Here is a 20,708-nt window from a genome sequence, read left to right as displayed (position 1 = left end):
TGCACGGACAGGGAGGGTCATGCATACCTGGGCCACCTCATTCTTCCCGATGCATTCAAAACACTTTTCCTGTTTCCTCACTGATCAAAACAGCTGTATCAGCTTTGTTTTATTTCCACCTGTAATTGGCAACAGCAATTACAGGATTTTAGTTGTGCCATGAACGTAAACACTTAATGCACACAGTTCTCAATGACCCTTTTGATGCTCTGTCCTCGCATCCGCGAAGCACCAGGCGAAAAATGAGGGTCTTCTGGTAGTGAAAAGGTTGGCAGCATAAGCAACAAGTGAAGACACCATCCAACGGATCTGTTTTCCATATTCTAGATATAGCTCACATCTTCTAATAACATTAATTGAAGATCAAACAAAACAAAGACAAGGACTGAAAAAGCACCCAGGCAAAGCACCGCTTTGTTCTGAAGCTACTCAAGTGCCCAGAGAGGCTTCTCCCCCCTGCTGGGAATCGCTGATCTATTCCGAGTGTTCTCCCCACTCCTTACACCTGGGACCCCTTTCATTCTGCACAAACACCAGAAAGCATCTGTCACAGAGTTACCTCTTCAATGAAAATTTGCAACCAGTGACCAATCACTGAGTGCCCGTGTGACTAGACCAAAGACGACGCGCCCAAATAACAAGCATGGTTAATTACAGATGTGATTCAAACCGCAAGACCGCCTAATAATCACACAAGTTACTTAATGAAGTAGAACCGACTACAACATACGATTATGACAAACAGCGCATCATAAGCAGCAGAAGTTCCCCTCTGCCAACCCTGTTCATTTGGGTCCAGTGGAAGTGAACCGGTTTCACACGCGCATCAGCAGGTCCACACTCCTCCACACGAAATCCAGAGGGGCGAGCAGCCCTAACAGCAATGGGTTCCGAGGGGAGGAAGACAGAGAATGGGCACGGCTATTCCACTGAGAGGTGCAGCAGCACCTCAGGTCCCACGTCACTCCTGCTGGGACACCATCAGTGTCTTGTTCCCGCCCGCCCTGTGAACCCAGATGTGGGCGCTCCCTCCTGTGGTGTCCTCAAGACCGCCGCACCTGAACCAGCGGTGGGCCTCATGGTCACTGCAATTCCCTGGGCTCTTGCCTCACCCTGAAGTATTTAGGTGAGGACAGGAGCTGCAAAGCTGAAAGATGCAACGTTCATCCCCTGTCACTTCTCTCAAAAATGTCGTCTGGCATTTATACTGTTAGCAAATTCAAACTGGCTCTATTTTCAGAATCTGGAGACCATCTGACCATCATAAATTCAGACCAGAAAACAATGGTTATGAGCAGACACTCCATCAAATGCCAGCTTTCTCTGAAAATAGGTCACCCAAGAATTTCCAGTTTAAAATGGTGCACTGGGGGGGGGGGGGGAGGCACCTGGGTGGCTGGGTTGGTTGAATGTCTGACTCTTGATTTCGGCTCAGGTCATGATCCCAGGGTTGTGGGCTTGAGCCCCACGTTGGGAGTGGGGAGTCTGCTTGGGATTCTCTCTCTCTCTCTCTCTCTCTCTCTCTCTCTCTCTCTCTCTCTCTCCTTCTGCCCAGATCGCTCATTGGGCACACACGCACTCTCCCCAGCTTGCACACACACACTCTCTCTCCCCAAAAAATAAAATAAAATAATGTTTTAAATGATGCACTGAACAAAGATGGCACACCCCTCCTAAAAAGGCATATTTCCTAAAGGCATATATCCACAGAGCAAAACAAAGGAGGAGAACACAATAAATAGCAAGAACCTGGAAACTAGAAAGCAAAGGGATAAATGAAAACACACCTATGCCATAAAAAGCTGAATCATAAGCTTACAATGAGGAACGTGGAGAAATAACGCGATTGTCATCATGGAACCCCCAAATGGTTAAGACAGTGGCACCTGCGTACATCTACAAGTGAGTGTGTAGAAAAGAACCAAAAATACAGAAAGAATCAAACGCTGGAAGTCTCTTTAAGAAGCAGTCAGACGAAACCACGTGATCATGCAGGAAAAGCACTTGTCAAAATGCAACATTCTTTCATGATAAAAATGTTCAACAAACTAGGAACGGAAGGGAATTTCCCCAACCTGATAAAATGCATTTACTTAAACCCACCGCTAACGTTATACTCTATGGTAAAAGACTGAAAGTTCTCCCCTAAGATCAACAAGGCAAGGATGCCCGCTTCCACCACTGCTATTCAACATTGTACTGGAGCTCCAGCCAGAGCAATCGGGCAAGAACAAGAAACAAAAGGCATCAAATTGAAAAGGAAGAAGCAAAGCTATCTCCATTCACAGATGACATGGTCTCGTGTATGGAAACTCCTAAAAAACTTACAAAAAACTATAAAAACTAACAATTTCAGCAAGGTTGCAGGATACACAATCAACACACAAAAATCGGTTGTATTTCTACAAACTAACAATGAGCGATCTGGAAATGAAATTAAGAAAAATATTCCTCTCACAATAGCATCAAAAAGAACAACACATTTAGAAATAAATTTGACCAAAAAAGTACAAGACTGGTACGCTGTAAATTACAAAACACTGCTGAATGGAAGAAAAATACAAGGAAAGACATTCCTTGTTCGTAGACTGGAAGAGTTAGTATTTTGAAACACAGAAACACACTCCTAAGAGATCTACGGATTCAATGCAATCTCTATCAAACCCCAACGGTCTTGTTTTGCAAATACGGTAAAATTAATCTTTAACTTCATATGGAACTGCAATGGACCCCCAAACAGCCAAAAACAACCTTGAAAATGAATAACAAAGTTGAAGGACTCCCACTTCCCAATTTCAAAATGCACTACAAAACAGTGTTGTTCCTTGCATAAGGATAGATATGTAGACTAACAGCACAGAATTGAGAGTCCAGAAAATACATCCATACATTTATGGTCAACTGATTTTCTACAAGGATACCAAATCAAAGAACAGAGTTTTCAACGGTGATGCTAAGACAAATGGACATCCACATGCAAAAGAATGAAGCTGGACCCCCACCTCACAGCACATACAAAAATTTACTCAAAACCGATGGAAGGCATAGATGCCTTAAACTTTAAGACTCTTAAGTGAAACACAGGGGTAAATCTTCATGATCGTGGATTTGAAATGGTTTCTTAGATATGACAGCAAACACATAAGCAACAACAACAAAAAACAATGGATGAACTGGACTTCGTCCAGAAAAGATAAAGAATCGGCAAAGAAAACGAACACACATTTCTCCAAAGAAGATACACAAATGGCCAACCAGCACGTGAAAAGACGCTCATCAGTCATTAGGTAAACGCAAATGAAAATGAGACCCCACTTCACGTCCACTAGGAAGACCATTACAAACAGAACAAAGCAAACAAGTCAGGAGAGGATATGGAGAGACTGGAACCCTTACACAGAGTTGGTGGGAATGTAAAATGGTGCAGCAACTGTGGAAAACAGTTTGGTGGTGCCTCTACACGTTAAATAGAACCACCATATGACCCAACAACTCCACTCCTAGATACATACCCAGAAAACTGAAAACAAGTACTCAAACAAAAACTTGAGTACAAATGTTCTCCGGAGCATCATTCATAATAAGAAATGAAAGCCACTCGAATGTCCACTCACTGATGAATGGATGGGAAATGTGGTAGATTCGTGCTGTGGAATATTATGCAGGCATAAAAAGGCACGAAGTACTGACACATTATACAACACGGATAAACCTTGAAAAATTTATGCTAAGGGCAAGAAAGCAGACACAAAAGATCACATATCGGATGAACCCGTGTATATAAAAAATACAGAATACACAAATCCGTAGGCAGAAAACAGATTAGCAGACGCCAGAGCTCGGAAGCAGTGGGCAGCGGGGATGTGCCTGCTAGCGGGTTGGGGGCTCCCCCGGAGGGTGCAGAACAAGCAGTTGTGAAACCAGACGGTGGTGACAACTGTGCACGGCGCTCAATGCCACTGAGCTGTACAGATTCAAGTGGCAAATTCTGTGTTAAGCGTCCTACCACAATAAAAAAAAAAAGTAGCAGTTAGCTACTAGGCGTCAAGTCCCTTCCTACCTTCCCGTAAAAAAGACCGGAGAATAAAACCAAGGGCTCTCTACACCAGAGGGTAAGAGGAAAACTCAAGTTCCCGGATGTCTTCCTGAAGAGGGAGAGGAGTGAGCACTTCCTTACTAGTTTTTGGAGGCCACAGCCACACTCTTCCGGCCAACTTTGAAAACAAGGCGAGAGGCAGGAAAGCCCTTCTTTGAGAATATAAAAAGCCCACTAGAAGGACCTAAAGATGAGGAAAGCCAACTGCTATCAGCCAACAGCCCTAAGACCAAAGCAGGTGCACAGAACCTCCAAAGGACCGTGCGGGACCCCACTCTCTTCGAGATCACCCAACATTTCGGCCAAGATATACCAAAGCGAGCAAACGCTGAGGTTACAGAGGGAGACGATGAGGTGCTACCACATTTACAAAGTAAGTGTGTCACTAAGTTTTAGAGGAAAAAAGCTCTGGGAAATTGAAAATATGTTGGCCAAGGGGCGCCTAGGTGGCTCAGTCGGTTGGGCGTCTGACTTCGGCCCAGGTCATGATCTTGCGGTTCGTGGGTTCGAGCCCCGCGACCGGCTCTGCGCTGACAACTCAGAGCCTGGATCCTGCTTCGGATTCTGTGTCTCCCCCCCCCCCCCACTTGCACTCTTTCTCCCTCCCTCAAAAATAAATAAAACATTGAAAAAAATGTTAAATATGGTGGCCGAAATAAAATGTCAAATATAAGAGTTAGAGGAAGATTGAGGAAATGGCCTACAAAGTGAAACAGAAAGACAAAAATGGAAAAAATGGGAAAGATAAAGATTTTATTTTTGAGTAGAAATAAGGTCCAAGAGGTCCAATGCCAAAGTAACAGTATTTCTAAAACACACAGAAAAAAAGAAAACTGAAACAAGATAAAGAGGAGAAACTTGTCAGAGGAACTAATCTGGGAAAATACCCCAGAACTAACTAACCATCATGAGTTTCCCGACTTGGAATAACTGTATAAACCGAAATGGATGAAAACAAACCCAAACCCAAGGTTCTGGGCCGAGGCGTCCGGGGGCACAAACGGCTTGTAAACCCAGGCCCCAGGGCAGCTCCCACCTGGGCAGCAGCCCCGGAAGCTCAGAAAACGCCCACGAGCCGAGCCGAGACTTTCCGACGCGGGGTTAGGGGCACGGGCACCGCAGCCGAGCGAGGGGGGCGCTGGGGAGCCCTGCCCACCAACAGCGGCAGCGCGGCAGCAACCGGGCTCCCCGGCGGTTGTTCCCTGCGGCCGGGGACCGGGGACCGGGCCCGGGGCTCGCGACTGCGACGTGGGGCGACGGCCCCGCCCGGCAACACAGGTGCGTTCTGTCTGCGGGCCGCAGAGCAGGAAAAGGGGGGCGTCCCCAGCCGGACACGCAGGGCGGCCCCCCGACCCAACCCAGGACTCCTGGGAGGTCGAGCACCCCGAGGCCGGGAACCGGACGAGTGAGGGGGGGACGGAGGTAAGGGGCGCCCGAATGAGGCGGGTGCGGGGGGAGGCGCGGTACGGGGGCGCGCGGGGGTGTGTGTAGGGGGGAGGGCTGGGGTCGGGGCAACGCGGGTGAGGAGGGTCGGGGGCGCACGGGTGTGGGGGGTCGAGGGTGCCAGATCGCCCAGGTGTGTGGACGGGAGCGGGGATCCACGATGCGTGGGGGGGGGGGGGGAGGTCGCCCGGGTATACCCGGGGCGGGGGGCGGGAGCACCCAGGGTGGGCGGGGGGCGGCGGCGACAGAGGCTTTCAGACGCGCACGCGTCCCCAGCGTCCAGCCGGGACCCCGGCACGCCACTGACGTCGGGCGGAGGGGACGCCCCGGGCCAGGCCTGCTCCGAACCCGGGCCAGGTGCGGGGACGCTCGGGGCTGAGGAGGGGGCGGCGGCCGTTGGCCGCCCAGGCGGGGCCCGAGGCTCGGCCCGCGCCGGTCGCCGCCTGCCCGCCGCTCCCGCCCGCGTTGAGGGACGCCTTGGCCCCAGTCCTGTGCCCGCAGCCGGCCTCGCCGGGCCCCGGCCCTCCACCCCCACCCAGGAGCTCACCTGCCTCGCGCCACAGCCACCTCCGCCGGGCGCCTCTGCTGCCGCCCCGGGCCTGGTCCGCGCCGCCCAGACTCGATCCCGAGAGGAGACCTTGCGGACGCCAGCCAATCGCGCGCCGCGCCCGGAGGCGGGGCGGGAGCGACACGGACTTCCACCAATCTCGAGCGCGCCGCCTGAAGCTCCTCGGTCAATGAGGAGGGGGCCTATCCAGGGGCCTGGCCTATCGGAAGCTGAGGCCGGGTCCCCGAGGCGGAGGAGTGGGCGGGGCTTCGAAGCGCCGCGCCGTACGGCGGGAGGGGCCCTACGTCGCGGGGTCCGTAGAGCGGAGGCGGGAGCGCGGCCGCGGGGAAGGGGGGCCGCTACGGTCGCCCGACTCCCTAGTCCTGTCCCGGCCCCGCGGAGCTGGGGGCCGCGATGGCGCCCCGCCCCGTGCCTCCCGGTCCACTTCTGCCCGCTGTCCGGGCGGCGCCGGAAGCGACCCTCCGCCCCCCTCTACGGAAGGGGAGACAGACTGGCGGGCGGGAAGGCCGGAGCGAGTACTCGCCTCTCCGCTCCGAGCCGCGCGCTAAGGCCGCGTCTGTAGGGCCGCGGATGGGCGCTCACCCCGGAGCTCACTCCCTGAAGGGGAGTTCGGGGGTCCGCGCCCGCGTGTGCACAGGTCGCCTTAGAGGCGCACAGATAGCTGCACAGGTAGCCGTTTTGGTTTCGAGGTGGGGGCAGAAGGGCAAAAATATCCTTGGCCAAAACAATAGAAACGGAGGCACTTACTAGAGTCACGTGCAAAGGGGAAACCGAGCAGGATGGGATGCGGTCGAAGGGAGAAGCGGTCGAAGCAGAGATGACAGTGGCCTCTTCTCCGCGAAGCCCACCGCCCGCGCGCGCGCACACACAGTGATGGGAGGAAACCCACAGCCCCCCCGCCCCCCCCCCCCCCGTATCTTGTCTCTGCCACCTGGGGAAGTACCAGTGATGGGGAAAGAGGCAGAAATCAGGGAGGAACCCAGTGGTGCCGACTCAGGTGAGCACCTGAGCTGGGGAACAGCTTCCACACCTGGAGCCCTTCCTGCGACCCTCACCACCCTTGCGGGCTTCCATCTGGCCTGTGTTGCTGCGTCTGGACTGAACTGGCTGCGACCGGAATGTACCAGTGAACCGGTTTGAAAGAATCCATCTGTTACCATAGCTGTGCAAGGCGGGTCAGCACCATGACGAATACCTTGGAGGACGCTCGTCCAGCCTCTCGAGACAAGGCCTGAGAAGGGAGAGACCTCTATGAGCACCGTCGGGGCGATGGGGGCCCTTGCATTACTTGCCTTGTTTGCCCCCCTTCCCTCTCGCTGTTGGCCGCCTACTCCACTAGACCTTCCCCACTCGCCCGGCCGGTTGGTGATCCCTTTACCCCAAACCCAGCACACTCTCTCCTGGACAGTTCCTCAGTCCTCTGTGTCCTCCTTACTGGGATTGCACTGATTGAACGCATGTCTGCCGGGTGCCAGGTACTGTAGCAGGTGCGGAGGTGCAAATTCTCTGTCCCCGTGTTCCAGGGGGCAGAGCTATGCGGGAACAGCACCGTGTGTTTCTGTGGTCTGGGAATGTGGTGAGCACCTTGGAAGAAAACAAAGCAGACACAGGGCTAGGATGTAGGGGGCCTGCAAATTTAAATGTGGCGGTGACACTTGAGACCCAAAGGGAGGGAACGAGCAGAGAACTTGGGAGAGAACATTCTGGGCAGAGAAAAGTGCAGGTGCCAGCGCCCCGAGGTGGGAGTTAAAGACAGAGAGGCCTTCGCTCACTGTTCAAGGAAGCAGAGTACGTGTGGACACTGGCTTCCAGGAAAGAAAGAAAAGGAAAGAATTCTTCAAGTGACAGTCAGTGTGAGATCACAATGAGAGAACTTGACTGGAACGTGACGTTGTAGACTTAAATCACGGGAGGAAGACACAAGTCCAGGAACAAAGCTAGTTCTTGAAAAAGAGCGCCTTACGGTGTCACGTAAATGCAGAGGCCAGGACTTGAAACGCACTTAGGAAGCGACGAGCGGTTCACCGCAACACGCACGGGCCGTAGGACTCCGTGGCTCACGCACACACGGCACAGAAAACTGACAGCTGTAATTCTGTCCAAGGAGGGGCGTCTGAGATTGCTTTTCTCTTCCTACTTGATGTTATCTGTATTTTGCACAATTAACTCAAAAGTTTTAGAAATTTTCAAAGTGTCTGGGTGCCTGGATGGCTCAGTTGGTTAGGTGCCTGACTTCAGCTCAGGTCATGATCTCGCAGTATGTGAGTTCGAGCCCCACATTGGGTTTTGTACTCACAGCTCAGAGCCTGGAGCCTGCTTCGGATTCTGTTGTCTCCCTCCCTCTCTGCCCCTCCCCACTCATGCTCTGTGCCTCTGTCTTAAAAATAAATGAAACATTAAAAAAAAAAAAAGATAAGATGCTTGAGTTCACTTGTGATCCAAAGAATGCAAATGGAAGTAAGTAACTTCTTCCCTCTGCACCTCCGTCCAGCGGGCAGCAGAGGGTGGGTACCACCAAGCGCTGGTGCGCGGGTCGGGGGCACAGGGATGCTCGCGCCCCGTGACTCCACACCCCGCCCCGGACCCGTGGGAAGGGGACCTGAGCAGGCCCTCCCTTCCGGGACACCCATCCTGACACCCTAGGGAGGAGCAAAAAGCTGTACTCGGCAGTGGGTAGATGGGCACTGGCCGTGTCGAGCGGGGCAGTGAGGACACCTCTGGTCGTGCAGACCCCGACACCCTGGCAGACAGGGGGGCCCTGTTCCATCATCCCCCCCCGGCCCAGTGGGGCAACAGCCTGGATCGGCCTAGGCGAACTGGGAAGATGGGGTGCTGGTTAATTTTATGTGTCAGCTGGACTGGCCACCGGGGGCCCAGATATTTGCTCACAGATTATTCTGGGCATGTCTGTGAGAGTGTTTCCAGATGAGATAAACATTTGATTCAGCAGACTGATAGGGCAGATGGCCCCCTCCAGTGTGGGTGGGCCTCGTCCAATCCACTGTGGCCGGGATGGAGCACAAGGCAGAGGGAGAAAGGATTGTGTCTCTCTGCCTGCCTGTCCTTGAGCTGGGACATCGGTCTTCTCCTGCCTTTGGATCAGACTCAGACTGGAGCTCACAGCATCGGCCCCCTGGGTCTCCAGCCACTGGATGTCTGAGCCTCCATAATCATGTGACAATTTCATATATTTATACACACACACACACACATATATATACACACATAAACTTATTATATATGGTACATACATCCAGATGTCCTGTGGGTGCGTACCTCGCGTACATGACGTGTCTCCCACCGGTTCCGTTTCTCTGGAGAACCCAGACTAACACATACTGACTCCTTCCCGCAGCAGGACACCATTTAGGTAAGCGAAAACACCCCCAAACAGTGCTGTATGTCTAATGAGGACACTGGCAACAAGAAAGACAGCAAGCATACGGTACAGATGCCTATGGGGACGGGGGTGGCGATGGAGTAGGGAAGGATACGGAGAATAAATAATGGGTAAAATGAGAAGGGTTCAACGATGATGGCCATGGAGGAGGGTTTAATTACCGCCTCCTTCCACACTTGATGGGGAGGTGGGGGACGTTACACAGATTGATGGTAGATAAATAACTAGGTAAGGAGGAGACGGATGGATGGATGGATGGATAGATAGATGATAGATAGATGATCCATAGGGCTAATGCTCCCCCGTCCCCTTCTCAGCCCTCGATGCCTTCCCTCAGCTAGGAGGCTGGCGGACAGATCAGCAGTGGCTGTTCCTCCGCACACGAGCAGGTCCCTGTAAGGACGCACAGCCCTGGGTATCAGTGCACCAGTGAGTGCCCCGCTCTGCTCAGCGAGCCCCCCACGTTAGCATTTGAGATGGAACCCCTTGATTTCGAGGGCTCGACTCTATCCCTGACGCCGGATGTGTCGTATTCCACACTGAGGACAGAATAGATCTGACCTGATGTTCTCGTAGTGGTGGGTGTTCAGTCCCCTCCCAGGGTGTGTCTTGCGCAGAAGCTTCGCTAGCGCGTTACCCACACGTGGGGCCTCTCGGTGCCGAGACGACACGTTACCAATTTGAGACACAGCTATCTTCATAATAAATGTTCGACTTAATGTGGTTATGTGTTCTATTAAGAATTATTATTTCAGGGTGCCTGGGGGGCTCAGTTGGTTAAGCGTCCGACTTCAGCTCAGGTCATGATCTCACGGTTCATGAGTTCCAGCCCCGCATTGGGCTCTGTGCTGACAGCTTGGAGCCTGGAACCCTTGAATTCTGTGTCTCCCTCTCTCTCTGCCCCTCCCCTGCTCACATTCTGTCTCTCTCTCTCTCTCTCTCTCTCAAAAATAAACAAACATTTAAAAAAAAAAAGAGTCATTATTTCAAGGGCGTCTGGGTGACTCAGCTGGTTCAGCGTCTGACTCTTGGTCTCAGCTCACACAGGGCTTGATCTCAGAGCCCTGGGTTCAAGCCCCATGTTGGACCCTGCCCTGGGTGTGAAACCTACTTTAAAAAAAAGTTATTATATTGCATTTAGAGAAGTTATTAAAACATGACTAAATACAGACTATGTTTACAAACAGTACATTTATATATCATGTAAATATCTACATGTATCATAGAAACAAATGAGTTCGGTATGTTTGTGGATCCTATGAGTGAATACAAGTATAATTTATTTATTTACAACCACATAAATTCCAAAGAGTTAATGAAGAAAAACCCGCCAGATTTCAGTCAAGGTAGAGAAGCAACAGAATCAAACTTCCTCTGATACTTTCCCATTTTTTGGAACTAAACACGATTTTTTCGAAATAATTTCACGCCACTCAAAAACCCATTTTGCCTTAACCCACAGGTGCGGAATAGAGTCGCGATAGGTGCGAAGAGTGGAAGATTGTAGGTTGTTATTCTCCCCCAAGGGCTAAGCGGGGGGGAGTGTGGGTTGGGGGGGACCGGCGGCTCCGGCCTCACACCCACCCTGACTCAGCCAGTTGGAGCTGTGTGGCCCGGGCCAAAGTCCTCGGCCTCTCTGAGCCCCAGGGGCCTCCCCTATCAGCAGGATTCATGATGTGTACCTGCAGGGTCTGTGCGAGAATGGAGGTAAAGTGTTTGCAGTGGCCGGCCCTCTGGAGGTGACCGGTAAGGGATGTCCACTGCTACACAGCAGTGACAGCAGGAAGTACATGGGATGGAACCTAGGGTCAGCTCTGGAGCAGACAGGCTGGAGTCTGGGGACGGCCTCAGGACCCACGTCGTGGGCTTGCGGGCAGGTGGGTTGCTCACCTCCGAAACCCCATCGTTCTGCAGGCCCGAGGCGTCACCTTACACCCCGGCTCACCAGGCCAAGGGACACTCCTGGTTGTCACGTATCGTGTGCGTGAAGACAAGGGCTTTCAGGAGCATGACTCAAGTGGCCTCTGCACCCAGAGCCCACGGCCTGGTCTCCACACCGGAGAAGACGTTGCCCCTGGGGGTGCTGGAGGCCTCCGCGTAAGGGAGGGACCAGGAGAGGCAGGCGGGAGGGTCTGGGGGGCCTCCCCACAAAGGGCAGCCAGGGTCTGCTTCTCTGCCGGGAGGCAAACAGCCTGGTGGGCTGCCAGCCCATCCACCACACTCCCAAACTGCCGGTGCCTGCGATGCCCGCCTCCCCGCTGCTGCTGGTCACAGCCCGGCCGGAGTGGAAACAGGGCGGTGACACGGCTGCTCACGGTCTCAGCTCGAGGCCAGGGAAGCAGACGGAGGGCAGCGACCGCGGAGGGAACAGTTCTCTTTCCTCCGGGAGCTCCTGCCTCCAGTTTGGCACGGTTGCTTTCAGTTGTAAACAGAACCTGACTCCAGGGAGAGGAGGAGGAAAGCCTTGTAAACAGAACCTGACTCCCGAGAGAGGAGGAGGAAAGCCGGGGTCAGAAACCCAAGCCCGGCTCCGAGGGCCAGCATGAGATCAGGGGGCGGGGCTGGCCGGGAGCCGGGTTAGGAAAGTTACCAGGGGCAGCGCCCGCCCGGCGAGGGGGAACAATTTCCCCTCTTGCGCTGGTTCCTGCCCCTGCTGCTTCTGGGTCCTCCTTGGGCCGGGGGGGTGTCATCCACAAAGGACCTGCTGGCCTCTGCTGTCTGTGACTGTGCCCTGCGGCCGGCAACGGTGGCTCCCAGGCCCTGGTGTGGTTTCACACGCGAACAACGTAGGGATGCCTAGAAGGAACGAGACAGACAGCTGTGGACGTCCCGCTCCGGGCCAGCTTTCCCAAATTGCAGAATTCCAAGATCTGCGTAGGGGTGCGCTCACTGTCGACGAGGGGTTCTCTCTGTTTTATTCACCCTGCGTCCCTAACAGCACCAGCCAAGGGCTGCAAGGAGCCTCGTGAGGGAGGCCCTTCCAGGCTGCTGTGCGTAAGCGTGGAGGGTCCCTCCGTGTCTCTCCAGCTTCTGGAGGCTCCTGCCGTCCTTGCTGTGGCCTTCTGCCTCTGGCTGTTTCCCCGTGTGGGTGTCCTTTCCTGCCTTTCTCCTCCTGTAAGGTCACCCGTCAGTGGGCTTAGGGCCTGCCCTAACCCAGGGTGACCCCATCGCGAGACTCTTACTGAAATTAGATCCGAAAAGACCCTTATTCCAAATGAAGTCATGTTCGGGGTTCTGGTGGGCACACTCATCACCCCACCACGTGTGTTTCATAAACCTGCTGAGGGACATCTTGTACCCCTCCCCCGTCCTTTCGCTCGCATCTGAAAAACCGAACCACAAAACTCAAAAACCCTCCCGGGCCCTCCTCTGCCTGCCTCCTCGTTCCTCTCCTTGGAGGAACGATCCGCTCCCCCAGCCTCCTCTTGCTCTCTCTGGAGCCCTCCTCGCTTCTGCTGAGACCACCGCCGACCTCCGCCTCACGGAAGCCAGTGCTTGGCGGCAGCCTCATCTGGATCGTGCTCCCCCCCAACCCCGCTCCACGCGTCCCCTGGCTCTCCGGCTCCTCCTCGGCTTCTTCGAGCCTCCTCATCCCTCCAACCCCTCGATGCCCATCCCTGGACGTCGTATTTCTGTCCAACGCGCATTCCTTTCAACACGGCGTCGGCTGAGGGTGCCGAGATTCGTGTCTCCAGATGGGAACCATCCCTGACCTCTGGCTGCAGACGTCCGATCACCTACAATCCACCTCTTCTCGGGTTGCCCTCTACCTTGCGGACAGATGCAGACTCGGACCGCGTCCCCTCTCTGTGGCCATGACCCTGACGCAAGCCACTACCGCTCTTTGCTCAGATTACCACAGGAGCCTCCCAGCCGGTGTCCCTGCTCCGGCTTAGCCGTCAGACCCTTCTTGGTCCCATGACCTCTCCCTTCACAACCACCCGCGCCTCTCAGGTCACTCAGAGGAACAGCCCGAGTCCGTATCCTGGCCTTGAGCAACTCCCCCCTTTTAACTTTTCTTTTAATCGAGGTGAAACTCACATAATGTAAAATTAACCAGTTTATGAGAAGGCAACATGGTGCCATCGCTGTGAAACAGTCTGGCAGCTCCTCAGAAACTTAAACGGATTCCCGGGTGACCCAGCAATTCCACGGCCGGGTACGTGACCAGAAGAACGGAACGAAGCACTCGAAGAAATGCTTTCGCCCCACGTTCACGGCAGCGTGGTTCCCAACGGCCAGGACGTGGGAGCCACCCAAGTATCCACTGACAAGCGAGCGGAGGAACAAAAGGTGGCCCGTGCACACAGAATGTCAGCCTTAGAGAGGAAACCTGACACCACATGGGTGGCGCTCGGTGAGGTAAGACAGACGCTGTAGTATATTGTGCTTCCGTCGGGTCCCGGGGTCTTCAGACTCACAAAGACGGAGTAGGCGGTGGGGGCAGGCGTGTTCAACGGGGACAGGGTTTGTTCTGCAAAGAGCGAAAGCGCTTTGGACACGGACGGTGGTGGCGGCCGCACAATACCACTGAACGACCCACTTAAAAACGGTGAAGGGGGGGGGGGGGGGCGCCGGGGTGGCTCAGTCGGTTAAGCGGCTGACTTCGGCTCAGGTCATGATCTCGCGGTCCGTGAGTTCGAGCCCCGCGTCGGGCTCTGTGCTGACGGCTCAGAGCCTGGAGCCTGCTTCGGGTTCTGTGTCTCCCTCTCTCTGACCCTCCCCCGTTCATGCTCTGTCTCTCTCTGTCTCAAAAATAAATAAACGTTAAAAAAAAAAATTAAAGGGGCGCCTGGGTGGTGCAGTCGGTTAAGCGTCCGACTTCAGCCAGGTCACGATCTCGCGGTCCGTGAGTTCGAGCCCCGCGTCGGGCTCTGGGCTGATGGCTCAGAGCCTGGAGCCTGTTTCCGATTCTGTGTCTCCCTCTCTCTCTGCCCCTCCCCCGTTCATGCTCTGTCTCTCTCTGTCCCCAACATAAATAAACGTTGAAAAAAAAAATTAAAAAAAAAAAAACAGTGAAGGGGGTAGACTGCATGTGAACCATCATGAACCATCTGGAAAGCAGCCTTCCCCATATTCTGCCTGTGGATGAAATTCCCCCACGGATTGTAACACCACCTGCTTGGGGACTTGAACCAGTCCAGAGGAGAGAGGGCGGCCTGCATACCACGACCCGGGAGCCAGACGGGAGAGAAGCGAGGCTTGCCTCTGATGGGGCGCGAGGGCGTCGCTCAGGCCGCAGTGGGGCCACAGCCGCTGCAGGTGGCAGCCGCTTTTCAGCTTTTATTATTTTCCCATTTCGCAGGCAAGCTGTGTTGTAGCAAAAACGGGAGGAAAAACCCATTATGGGAGGACAACCTAATACCACCTTAAGACACTCCTGCAGCAAAAGTCCAAAGTCACGGACTTTGTCAAAGTCAAATTCAAAGACGAGCTGCTCACGCTCACCACGTGCTCAAGCTTTTGTACTTTACCCCCAACCTTCCAGACCCTTTGAGGAACTCTGGCGCTCTTTGCACCCCCGGCTGGCCTTCCTGGGGTGCAGGACGCTCAGAGCCAGAACCCCGGTGGTTCTGGGTGAACCACGATGGTTGAAAGTCCTATCGGTCGTCAGAGAGACGTGCTGTGTGTGTAAACACACGTCAGATTTGAAAAGACTCAGTATGAAGAAAAGAATGTAAAATAACTCATTCTATTTTAGGTTGACCAGTGAAATAATTTTTTTAGATACTGGGTCTGGGTGAAATAAAGTATGTTATCCAAATGAATTTCCTCCATTTCTTTTTTTCCCCTATCGCAGCCATTAGAAAAATTTCGATGCATACGTGTTACATGATGCTTCTGCTGGACACGATGTATCTGACTCTGGGTTCTGGGAGGCGGTGGGGGGGGGGGCGGACTGACCCACGTGAGGCGGATGGATTCTGTACAACAAATGGACCCTGGGCCTATTTGTTTGCATGGACACACACCCTTGGAAAAATTATGCCAGGAAATATTTTGTAATGTTTATTTTTGAGAGAGCGCAGGCAGGAGAGGGGCAGAGAGAGGGAGACACAGAATCGGAAGCGGGCTCCAGGCTCCGAGCTGTCAGCCCAGAGCCCGACGCGGGGCTTGAACCCACGAACCGTGAGATCATGACCTGAGCCCAAGTCGGACGCCCAACCGACTGAGACAGAACATTAGGGATAAAGAAGGATGTTAAAAGCATCCAGAAATTGAACTCATGACTCTTACAAAGGAAGCGTCACCAAACTGTCAACAGCAAGACACTAACAGAGCTGTGCCTTCACCATTTGAGGGGAGACTTGGGATCTACAAGTCTACGTCCGCTAGGACGGCAAATTAAAGGCCTTCTTAGCGCGCAAAGACTCCCCTTTCTGAGGACCTGCTTGTAACGTATATCAGAGAACCAAGGACACCGAGAACAGGGGAAGCATGGGACCAGCTGAGCAGCGGGCCAGTCCGGAGGCTCGTGGGGTGATGTCCACACTGACGGCCGGGCAGCAGGCCTGGACAGCAAAGAGGCTGGAGAGCTCTGGGACTGACCACTCCAGGGGAAAAGGCGGGCATCTGGGGCACGATCTAGCATGAGAGGTCGTGTCAACGTGATGATATGATGAAGGCACGCTCTTTAGAAAATGGGAAAAAATAAAGGCAATCAGAAACTCAATAAATAAAATGAAAAGCTGTAACCATGAGCTGTGCAAATATGGCCCAAAGAAAACTATGGCAACATCTTGGGCTATTCATGGAATGTAATCATTTTCCTTAAGGCCATCGGGCATTAAGAGAGAAAATGCTCGTTCAAAAGGTTGTTCAAGAAATAAAACTCATATAGCAGCCATAAAGGGAAAATATTGCCGATTGACTTCTAGACTTTGGCATCAGCCTACAAGCAACACAATCTCGTCTAATGATAAGCAGCAACCCGGACAATGTCCAGGCAAAAGCATAGGTGACGTGAGCCAGGAGGCGGTGGAGGCATGGGAGGCCGAGGGGAGGGTGGGATCCCTCTCTTCTGTGGTGGGAGAGGACGCAGAAACCATCCAAGCTGCTGGACCAGATACAGAGCTTTAAGTAGGAAATAGGACATAATGCTACACAGGTAATTGAGAAAAACCCAAAAGGATACTCAAACCGTACTAAATGGAGGTGGGAGATGTGAAGGGGTGGGTGAGGATTCCTTCTCTAACCTCACCTGATGTGGCCCCCATGACACGCTGGCCATCTGTCCAAGCTCACCTCCTGCCACCTTCCTCCTGCTCATCCATAAGCCCCCCAACCTGGGCTCCTCGCCGCTCTCCAATCTGCCGAGCTTGTCCCTGCCGGACACATCCGTACTCGCCTAGCCGGTAAAGGCAGGTTGGGCACCCGAGAGCCCATGAAGGGCATCCACCCGAGCTTCCCATCAGCTCGCCCCATTCCGGGACACGAGGGCAGCCCGGACGTGGACTCCCCTTGCTCCCCCAGCCCAGGAGAAGGATGAATTCACCCTGGCCCACCTGAATCTGGCAAACAAAACAAAGCAAAACAAAGCACAGACAATTCGCAAATGCTTTGCCCAGCTTGTCCCACCGTTAACGCCTTACAGATCTATGGCATAAATATCAAAGCCAGGTAGCTCATTCTGGTGCAATACTGTCTCAGTCTGGTGGGGCCGCCGGAACAAAATAACACAGGCTGGGGAGCCAGAACGACAAGCGTGTACTTCCCACGGTCCTGGAGGCTGGAGTCCAAAGCCAAGGCTTCGGCAGGTTGGTGCCTGGCGAAAGCCCGCCTCTTGGTTCGCAGACAGCTGTCTTCTCTCGGCGTCCTCGCGTGGCAGAAGGGACGCGCTGGTTCCCTAGGCTCTTCTATGAGGGCGCGGGTCACATTCAGGAGGGCTCCATTTCTGAGGACCTCAGCACCTCCCGCAGGTCCCGCCTCCAGACACCATCACACTGGGGATTAGGTTTCGAAGGCCAAGTTTGGGGAAAACGTGAATATTCAGTCCGTGGCGCATACGGTCAACGGACTCCGGACTCGATTCAGATTTCATGTTTTCCACTAACGTACTCTTCCCGGTCTGGGCCAGTCCAGAGCCCCACGTCGCCTTTGGCTGTCACGCTCCTCACACACCTCCAATCTGGGACAGCTCCTGAGGACTGCCTTATCTGCCGGGAGCGTGGCCCTTTGGGAGAGCACTCTGGCTGAACAATGTCTTGCTGTATTTCTCTGACCTGTTCCCAGGATCCTGGCGAGAAAACCACAGAAGTGATGTTGGGCCATTCTCAACGCGTTGCCACATCAGGGACTATGCCGTGGCTTCATCACCTGGCTGCGGGGCGTCGATCAAGTTTCTCCACTGTGAAGTCACTATTTGTTCCCGTTAATCGGCAAACGTCTTGGGGGAGAGATGTGAAGCAGTTCAGCTTCTGCTCGCTGATCTTAGCACCTTCCGATCTCGCGGTGACCCCCACGGTGGAGGCACCATGGTGGCGTCTGCCTCGAGTCGCTCCCCGGCTTCCCTCACCCCTACTACATCTCTTGTGATATTTCTACAGGAAAGGGCCCGTCCCTTCTCCCTCACCGACTTGGCTGCTGTTTCTTTACAGCGCTATGGACTCGTGGGTGTTCAGCTACGAAAACAGTTATCGTCCAACAGCACTACCTCTGCGCTCATTACTGCTCCAGCCTGGGCCGCCGGGAGCTCCTCCGGGCTGGCTCCTGAGCCCTTGCACACCCCATATCGGTTGGTGAGCGCCTCCTTCCCTTCTAGCGACACAGGACGCATCGGGCTCATCCTGTGCTCTCCCGATGGAGCCGGCCCTGGGACCCGCCCGTTCGTTAAGAGGCTCATTCGGAAGCAGCAGCAGGGTGTGGTGACGACGGAAGGAAGGGCACTCCCGGCCGCCTCCTCCCACCCCAGGTCCCCGAGGGCTGTGCTTCCCACCCGGGAGGCTGCTGCGGCGGGCAGCAGGTGGACTCCCCGCAGCGGAGCGCGGAGGGGGTGTGGGGGAGGGGGCCCTGCGGAGCTTCTGAGGGCGGCGTCTGGGGCGGGCGACTGCAGTCGGAGGTGCGGGGCGAGGCCTCGACGGGCGGGGCATCCCGGAGGAGGAGGGGCTAAGTGCCCGCGGTCCGGGCCGCACTTGGAGGTGCAGGGTGTGGCCTCGGCTCCCGCCCCCCCCCCCCCCAGGAAGAAGGGCTAATTGCCGCGCTCGGGGCTGCAGTCGGTCGGCACCACCTCCCCTCGCCCCCTGGGCCCCTCCCCGAGTAGGGACGGCGGGGGGAGTGAGCCCGGTGAGGATGGGCTCGAAGCCCAGTGGCCCAAGCACCTCCTCTGGGTCAGACCGACGCTCGGGAGACGGACACTCTGACCTCGAACGGGTCGTTCTGACCGCGGTTGGCCGCTGTTTCGAGGGAAGAACGCTCGGCTCGAACCGGCGCCAGCAGCGCAGGCTGCGAACACCCGGGGGACCGCAGGTGCATTTCTCGGAGGTGGAGGGGGACAACGCCACCCTCGCACCAGCCACTGCCGAGGCGGAGCTCGGACCCGGGACCGCCACCCTCCAGGGGAGGGGCGCGGCCACGTGACCCGGACGCGGCCAATCGGGGGCGACGGCGCAGAAGCGCCCGCGCCGTTGTCTCGCGGAGCGTCGGCTGCCGCAGGCGCGGGGCGGCGCTCGCCGGGTCGTCGGCTGGTGGTCACGTGCTCCAAGCGACAGCAGGGGCACCTGTCAGGCTACTCGGAGGCGACAGGGCCCCGGGGGCTGTGGGGGCGGGCGCCGGGCGTGCTGGGGGTGCTAGGGGCGCGTGCGCTAGGGGAGCTGGGGGCCGGGGCGGGAGGGCGCCGGGGACCCTCCCAGCAACCCTGGGCGCGGGGAACGCCGGCTGCCCCCAGTTGCCCCCAGCTGCACCCAGCCCTACATGTCGGGCTGCTAGGTGACGCTGGCGCCTCCACCATGTCTGGCGGTGGGCTCTTGGGCTCCGATCCGAGGCATCCCAGGCCACGCAGCTGGGGGAAGATAGGCTTTTGTCCTAGAGCGAGTCCTATACAAGTTGGTAGTGCCTAATCGTGGTTTTGCCACTACGTGTTTTATCAGGGGTTTCAAGTCGTGTGTGAAATGTTCACGGTGGTTTCTCAAGAATAAATTTCATGTCGTGAATAAGGGAAAGATGTGCGGGTTACAGCCCTTTGATGAGAGGGTTAGTGGCAAGGGCCGTCATCCCACCAGGAGGCCCAGGGCCCCTTCTCAAGGACGAGTGAAGCCTCCCCAGGAGGGCCGTTTCCAGCAGGTTGCTGACCTGCCCAGCCTCGGTCACCTGCCGGTGTGCAAGCGGCAGGACTGGTGGGTGTGCTCGCACTAGAACCAGGACGCCCCTGCGTGCGCACACAGCCCAGAACAGTTGATCTTGTTGCTTGTAGACCGAAACATTGCCAACGTTGCACACCAAAGCCAGTTCGCCTGCGTTCAGTGTTTCCCGGTTTTACGTTTGCCGTGGTCGCTGCACCTCTTTGCGCTCAATCTTAGCCAAAACGGCCAACTCACATTCTGAAGGACAAAAACGTAAACTAACGAAGTCCTAGAGGATAAAGGCGCCCGGCAGTTAGGCCTGGGAGAGAACACTTAGACTTCTTCATAGGTTCTTCTGTCTATGGTTATCTTTCTCGTCCGCCAGCGACAGGCCCTGCCGTGTCTCCAAGTTACACTGTCCCAAATGGGAAAACCCCGCTCAGGTGCCCGGGGAGAAATCAGCCAGTGCCGCTGTCCTCGAAGCAGGTCCCAGGCCTCCCTGCCCCAGCCAGGAAGAGTCCCAGGAAGGAGGCTCAGACCCTGGGGACAAGGCCAAGGACACTCCCAGGTCAAAGGAGGGGCTGGGGGAATAGAGTCCAGGCTGCAGCCTCCCTTCTGGGACAGCAGCTCTCATCCACGACCGCACTGCCCGTGGCCTCTGAAAATCCGTAGCCCACCCTAAGTAACATGTAGTAATTTTTCCCTCGTGTCTGACATCACACAGGCAGTGACTGGATGTCCGATGACCCTGGCTGTTTAGACAGTCCGGAAGATGGAGAAAAGTCAGGAAGAAAGCTTTTCCTTTAGAGAAAACTTAATTTTCCACCCTGATTGTAAGGCGACTGGAAAGGTGAGTCTAGTAAAGGTGACGCCCCCCCCCCCCCCCCCCCGCCCTGGGGAGTGGTGGCCTCAGCACCAGTCTGA

The 20,708-nt window shown here is 55.2% G+C and overlaps 1 protein-coding gene and 2 long non-coding RNA genes across 11 annotated transcripts in view; all 3 read right to left on the bottom strand.

Annotated features, from left to right (window-relative positions):
- Window positions 1-6,218, bottom strand: part of SUN1 (Sad1 and UNC84 domain containing 1) — a 53,920-nt gene extending 47,702 nt beyond the window's left edge. For 6 of the 9 annotated variants that reach the window (XM_045460680.1, XM_045460676.1, XM_045460681.1 and 3 more), the window contains exon 1: window positions 6,087-6,193. The gene's annotated coding sequence lies outside the window, so the exon portion shown is untranslated. Of the gene's footprint in view, window positions 1-6,086 lie in introns of all 9 variants that reach the window. The other 3 variants (XM_045460679.1, XM_045460684.1, XM_045460688.1) reach the window with 3 other exon arrangements.
- Window positions 6,219-10,679: 4,461 nt separating this feature from the next.
- Window positions 10,680-14,151, bottom strand: LOC123589082. Its single transcript, XR_006708156.1, has 2 exons — window positions 13,565-14,151; window positions 10,680-12,303 (listed from the first exon to the last, which is right to left on the bottom strand). It is a non-coding gene; the product is annotated as an uncharacterized LOC123589082 (long non-coding RNA).
- Window positions 14,152-16,354: 2,203 nt separating this feature from the next.
- On the bottom strand, window positions 16,355-19,449 carry LOC123589078. The gene is made up of 2 exons (XR_006708152.1): window positions 17,824-19,449; window positions 16,355-17,743 (listed from the first exon to the last, which is right to left on the bottom strand). It is a non-coding gene; the product is annotated as an uncharacterized LOC123589078 (long non-coding RNA).
- Window positions 19,450-20,708: the final 1,259 nt, after the last annotated feature.

The sequence above is a fragment of the Leopardus geoffroyi genome, chromosome E3 (genome assembly GCF_018350155.1).
Source record: "Leopardus geoffroyi isolate Oge1 chromosome E3, O.geoffroyi_Oge1_pat1.0, whole genome shotgun sequence".
Lineage (NCBI taxonomy): Eukaryota > Metazoa > Chordata > Mammalia > Carnivora > Felidae > Leopardus > Leopardus geoffroyi.
The sequence above is the reverse complement of the archived record's forward strand: the minus strand, read 5'-3'. Positions and strand labels throughout refer to the sequence as shown.